The sequence below is a fragment of the Lactuca virosa genome, chromosome 8 (assembly GCF_052849685.1).
Source record: "Lactuca virosa cultivar CGN04683 chromosome 8, Lactuca_virosa_CGN04683_v6, whole genome shotgun sequence".
NCBI classification, from domain to species: domain Eukaryota; kingdom Viridiplantae; phylum Streptophyta; class Magnoliopsida; order Asterales; family Asteraceae; genus Lactuca; species Lactuca virosa.
The window spans coordinates 325,690,093-325,697,502 of NC_136433.1; positions in this window are offsets into that span (position 1 = coordinate 325,690,093).

Below are 7,410 nucleotides of genomic sequence, written 5' to 3' on the forward strand. Positions count from 1 at the left end.
AGTGAACGATTCCTCTTTTAGACAAAAACATTTTGCTGTGGTGTTTAAGGAGATGAAAAGTTATGCGAGATTCCCAAATTCATAAAAATGAGACAAGATTTTGATTCATAAACTCAGTTCAAACATAATTCGATGTTTTTGATAAAATCTATCATCACTTGATCTGTTTCCAATTTCTGTCTAAGAAAGAAAACCCAATTAAATCGTGAAAGATCATCAATAATAACAAGTATGTACTTCTTGTTATTGAGAGGCTCAACAGTCGATGGACCCGACAAGTCAACGTGTAGAAGTTCCAACGGTTTGACGATCTTTGAATTGTTTATGATTGGATGAACATGATGATGTTGTTTACCCTATTCACACGCTGCACATAATGAATCATTGTCAAATTTCAAAATAGGTAAACCACGAACAAGATCATTTAAAACAAGTTTATTTAAATTCTTAAAGTTGAGATGAGAAAGTCTTCAATGCCAAAGCAAACTGAGGTCAGATGAAGCTTTGTATTGTAGACAAACTGAGGGAATGCCCACTATAGGTTTTATGTCCATGGCGAACATATCACCCTTCCTCTTCGACTTCACCAAGACTTCCTTTGTTTTGATTGTTCAAAATTACACTTATTTCTTCATCAAAAAGCACTTGTTTCACAGTTACAACAAGTTGAGATACGCTTATTAGGTTGTGCTTTAACCCTTCGATATAAGTGACTCTTTTCATGGTGAACTTTCCACTAGTTACTTTCCCATATCCCTTGACCTTGCATTTCTGATTATTGCCAAACTTCAGTACTCCAACATTCTCTAGCTTACAAAAATCTCTCATAGTCTCTTTTCTTTCAATCATGTGACACGAAGCACCAACTATTGATATATCCGTTTTCGTCATACTGCTCGTCACATAGTACCTGCAATCAAGTAGAGAGATTTAGGTCCCCAATACCTTTTGGGTCATTGCACATTATCATAGAATGTAGTGTACAACTAAGAACTAAAGATCCAACTTCAAACTTTTATTTTGATTTTCTCAATTAAATCAACTTCGTCAGTTTTGGCACAAAAAAGTAATCATTCAATGGCGAAGTTTCAACTTTGAATATCTCTTTTTCAATATTTCTTTGACAAACATCAAATTTCTTGGATTTAACTTCTTTCCATTTTGACACTTTTGACACTGATTCTTGAGAGGAGGGTACTTCCATTCAAGGATTCATTCAAGTAATTCACAAAAGTCTGTTGGACTTGTTCTGAATACATTTTTGACTGAAATTGCCTTCCTTTTCCATCCAACCAATGATTATGAATTTTGTGTCATTTTTTGCGTTTGAAAAAAGATACATTTGACTTTTCTTCAAATCGGGATTTGGAAAACGTGGACCGTCATGTTTGAATGGTACATTTTTCTTTGGAACATTTGTCATTTTCGTAAAATTCATTTGAGATGATGAATTTTGTGTTTGTTGTTGAAAATGATTTTTGTATCGATGTTGATACCCACAATGAGAATCCTTTTGAAAAACTCTTCGATTTTGGAAAAAAATTCCTTTGCCCATTGTTTTGAAAATGATTTTCTGAATTCATTTTGTTATTTTGAAAACCATTCGTTTGAACATTTTTCTGAACAAGATTTGAAACTTTAACATTCTTTTTCTCATTCGAACTTTGAACAACTTTCGCTTTTTGTGGAAAACCATTTTTGTTGACAACATTTTTGTTGACATCTTTTGAATCATCTTTAGAAGACTCTTTTAAAGTATGAGTATTTGAAGTTTGAGAAAACTTCTTTTCAGGATTTTGTGGAAATTTTCGCTTCAAAATCTTTTCCTTTTGAGAATCTTTTTGTTTCTTCCAATAATCCTTCTTTCGTGTTTTCATTTTGGAAATATCATCTTTCAATTCAGACTTCTCAACTTCTTTGTCAATACTTTGACTCTTTTCCTTTTTAATTTTAAAAAGGTACTTCTTGCTAAACTGATTTTTCCTTAGTTTTGAAACCATAAGCCTTCACCTTTTGATTACTATAATCGTTAGGTAAAGGATTCTCTCAATTTTCTTCAGTTTCGCTTTCGACATCAACCTTATCTGTTTTTGCAAACCAAATTTTATTTGTTTTCTTTTCATTTTCTTTGGAAAAGGATTTTTGACTCTTTTGACGTTGAAAAACAGTTCATCTTTTATTTAATTTGTTTTCCTCTATATTTTGATTTGAGTAAAAACATTCATCAGTTACTTTTTCATTGTCCTCTTTCAACAACTCATTTATTTACGGATCAACATTATCCCCATTCCCTTTTGATACAAAAACTTGGTTGGAAAGACCTTTAATGCAAGTCACATAAAGAACTGTATTTGTTTTCAATTAATGTTTTCCTTTTTCTGTTAAAATTTTTGTGAATTCCTCAGAATCCCCATACACTTGAGCTTCAACCACGCGAGGAATTTCCTTTTCACAAGAATCATCGTCACTATCACTTTTATTGTTTGTTATGTCTTCGAAAATAACAGTCTCGTTTTGAGAATCACAAGTTTGTTGTCGAAGACAACTCATTGTTTGACTTTGTTGTTAAGTCTACATTTTCTTTGCCTTTAACTAATGAAGTGACGTTAATGACAAATAAATTTAAGCAATCAACACATTCCTGTACCTCAATTTCATTGATGTTGTCATAATCATCTTCAATATCAGCAAAATTTTGTTGCGTACTTTGTGTTGAATTCTCAGTCTTGTTCAAAATTATGATTTGTTCGTTTTTGGTGAAAGTCTCATTCACATTATCAACAAGTTCATCAACATTCAAATATTCATTTATGTTAACAACACCATAAGATACGAATCATTTGGGATAGTGTCATAGTCAGCTACTTTAATTTCACAGTCATAGGTCGTATCATCAACTAATTCTCTTTTGAAAGTAGTGAAGGGAAGTAACTTCCTATGTTGTTCAACACATATATCAGACGAATGATAGAGATCTGTCAATTTTCCATATAAACGTTTGGTTGTATTGCAATAAATATTTTGCTGTTTGACTAGGATATAGTTATCCATATGAATATCATCCCTATCACACATAATGTTTTTCCATTTAGCTCTAATCCTTATATCTAACTATTCTTCTCCTCCATCTTATTTTTGGCATCATATAGTAGAGCCTTAGATTTTTTTGCTACATTACTCATGGAAATCAGCGTGTCATTCAGATAAGAACAAGCTTCATCAAATTCACATAAAATAATATGATAACAATTCAAAGGATATTAACGGAGACAAGAAGATCACACATATTTGATGTCATTGGAGATTTTGGTACGGTCGATACAAAGCACTTCCCAGTTGTCTCCACATCTTCTTCATCACTCTCCTCTCCCTTAGCATACTCCATGTTCATCACTATCTTGGTCATCATCTTTGAACCAAATCTTTCCTTCAAATCCACCTTCTTCATGTTTAGAAAACATCACTCCATGTGTGGGATGACGCATTTCCTCGTCATCTGATCCGGAAGACCAAATCTGATAAGTTCCATCACTATCTTCATCACTTTTAGCCATCAATGGAAGATGCTTTGTTTGAGCACAAAATTCTTCAAGCCTCTTTGCATAATATGATTCATCATTCACTTTCTATTTCTTCTCCTCTTTCTTCCTCAACATACAATATTTTTCCAGATGATTGTGACGATTGCGGTGATTGTAGTTGTACCCTGAATCTCCCTTCAATTGCTTCTCAACCTTCTTCTCTTCTTCTTTCTTCTCTACTTTCGAAACTCCTTTCTGATTGGCACCAACATATTTCATCGGCTTCTTCTCCAAGATGTTCTTGAAATTTCCACTTATCGGCTTTTTGTAGAACTTTTTCACCCTATTATTCGAATAATAGGTAACAGATTCAACATCAAAGTTAAGAAGACAAACTTCTTCACCTTCATTCGTTTTTTCATCAGACTCACCTTCATTCACTGATGTCTTAGAGACTAACATCATTGGACTTCTAAAACTGGTCTTGTTTTCTTCAACAATGCATCACCTCCGATTCATGCGCTTTTAGAATGTTGTAGAGATTCGACAATTAGTATGTGTCAAAATTCTCCTGTGTCTTTATCATCAAACAAATGTTTCTCCATTCCTTTCAGAGTCTGAAAATAAAGGTGAGATTAAAGTCCAACTTTGTATGAACCACTCCATATTTGTTGCATTTAAAGATCAATTTATTCAGCCTATCATAGTATGCCTCGATACTTTCACTCTCTGTTTGCTTAAAATCTGCTAATTCAGACATGCACTTCGTCACCAAACTCTTTTTTGTTTGTTCATTTCCTTGATACTTTTCTTTCAAAGTATCCCATATCTCATTAGTTGTCTTGCATCCATGAATGTAATTGTAAATGACATGTGGAAAAGGTCCTCGCAGTTCATGGAGACATCTTTTGTCGTTAGCTTTTTTCTTATTCCCTTGCACAATCATATCCTCAGTAGCTCCATCATTACCAATGGCTTGAACCATATCAGCTCGATAAGGTCTAGTATCGATCGATCTCCATAATTGCAAATCGATAACATTGAGATAATCCTCCATACGATCCGCCCATTGATTGTATTAATCTGGAATCAGCATTGGAACCTTGGTTGCATATCCAAGTAAGTTTGCGAAGTTCATCATTGTGTTAACATTGAGATTTGCCATTATAATCAGTGAAAAGAGGAATTTCTTGAAGATAAATGAATTAAATGCCAAATCGCTTAATCACAATCGATTATGAGAAGAATTACGTTTCTCACTTGCAAAAATATTGAATCGGAATGATTGAATTAATAATATGAAAAGCGTGAAAGGATTCTTCAATCGAAGTAATGATTCCTTCTCGGATACCAATTGAAGAGTTGTTAGAAGTGTGTTTAGGTCAATTGATTACAAAATCAGAATAGAAACAGGTTTATCTCAATATATCCAGAAGAGTACAAAGAGGATACGAGTACAAGTGATCATGTCTGATACAAAATATACCCTACCCTCTAAGTACTTACTCTATTTATAGGGTACTTGCAGAGCAAAAAATACTAGGACTAAATATGAAAATATGAATCTTACTAATGCCTAGTAAATACATTAAGATAACAAAGTCACATTGACATTCTCTATTTATAGACACTTCGCCTAAAGACAGTATAATTTGACTTCTCACAACAACTTTCAACCTATCAGTATGCTAGTGTTTAGGCTAACGATCTTTTAGAAACTGCATGTCAGAATGGCCTAATATTTTTGATAACTTGTTGCCTGATGAATTTTCTGCTTGAATGTTGCTTTCTTTGTGTTATGTGAAGCGTATATTGATTGAAATAGACTGTGGTCAATCTCCAACTTGCACAAGAATCGTCATAGATTGAAATAGAGAATAGGGATAGTATTGCAACATTTCACTGCTCTAAATAACACTCGATGAAGAATTCCATTCATCTATATCCAATTCCCAAAAGCTCAAATCTGCAATTGATGCATAATGTAAGTTTATCACTTATTCCTTTGTTACAAACATTGTGTTTAACATTAGACTTGGATTGTAATCAATCTCATTTGGTGTTCAACTTTGGGTAACGTGTGATAGATGTTTAACTCTTAACACATAAGAGGAACAAATCTCGTATGGACTACATAAGCCTTTTGTATAGTTCATATCACACCTAAAAAGGACTTTATAACTGACTTGTCAAAGAATAACATTTGAAAATGTACTTTATAATTGTCGGGTCAAAGAATAACATTTGACCATGTAAAAGTATAATAATTCTTAACCTAATCTTGAAGTGGGTCACGTCCAATACTTCTTCTATGATAAGTACCTATGAATCTTGGTTACAACCTATTTCCAACTTTCATCTTATAAGAGTCAACCAATCCAATTCATATAAGTCTTATTTCAGAAATGTTCCCACAATTATAACCAACTATGAACTTTCAGGATAATTAGATTATTTGTGCATTAAACATGTTAATATAAAATGTAAAAAGTATTGATGTGAAGATCACATCTCAATATATCGATACAAGATATAACAGTTGTTGTCATAATGTTTAAATATCCAAATACTAAATCCAAATAAAATCCCATTTTTTAAATAACAAAGTCATCTCCAAATACAATATATAATAGTTGTTCTGACCTTTCATGCTTAGCTTAAAGGAAAGACGTTATTATCTGCTCTTAACTAAATTTAATTTGTGTGAATTCTGCTAATACTATCATCTCCATATTAATCTTTATTCTAAGAATAGTTAAATAAATTAGAGAATATTATTGGTGTTCTGATGTTATTTAGGGTCTCGTAACATGATTAAGTATACTCTTGAACTCACAAAATATTTCTATTTTATCCTTGAATGGATAGACTCAATATTGTTTTTCAATGAATTCATTCATCCAATCATATTTGATTGCATCTTATAAAGTAGTAGTGTAATCCTATTTTGTATTAGTCTTTGCTATTGTGTTTTCCTTGGACCTCATTCGAAAAAAATCAGTCTTCATCCATAATAAAGTCATAATCCAATTATAATTGATAATTACACACACACACACACACATATATATATATATATATATATATATATATATATATATATATATATGTGTGTGTGTGTGTGTGTGTGTATATATATACATATTTATATATATGTATATATATATATATATATATATTATAATTAATTTCATGATATGTAGTTTTATTCATAGGTAAAACTAACTGAAGATATATTTGGCCTGTAAAATAGATATGATGTAAATACCTTGTTTTACTATTTTGTAAGAAGTATATTTCTACGTAAAATAATCATTGTTTTTGTCACAGCCCCAAACCAAACGGCGGAAACGTCCGGGGGTGGAGGACTTCAATTGTAGTATCACAACACATGCATCATAGTAATCAAAGTACAAACAACCATTGTATTTAAAAAGTATAAGTATTTACATGTGTTCAATCATTGTATATTGAACCAAAATAGTTATACAAAAAAAGACATGACTCAACATAGCTCCATCTTCTCAAAAAGCTCGGGGAGTACTTGTGTATTATTTCCCTGAGAATACAAGTAATTTGAAAAGAGAGTATCAACATAAATTTGAGTGAGTGCATAAGTGTTTATGTTTGAAAGGGTGTCTCTGTATCTTGTATATGTAAACTGTTCCAGAAAATCCTATATTTTCTGTTGTATATGAAAAGTAGTTTTATTCCCATAAAACCGTTCTCTTTGTATCAATGTTTTGTATTTGTATTCCTTTATGAAAAACTTGTAACTGAGAGTGTGCCTGGCTTCACCAGCTGTTATTGAAAATTGTATTGAACCATTGTAGTTTGTATTCTGTAAACTGGTACTTTGAAGGTGTACTTACGTTTAGTTGATTATACA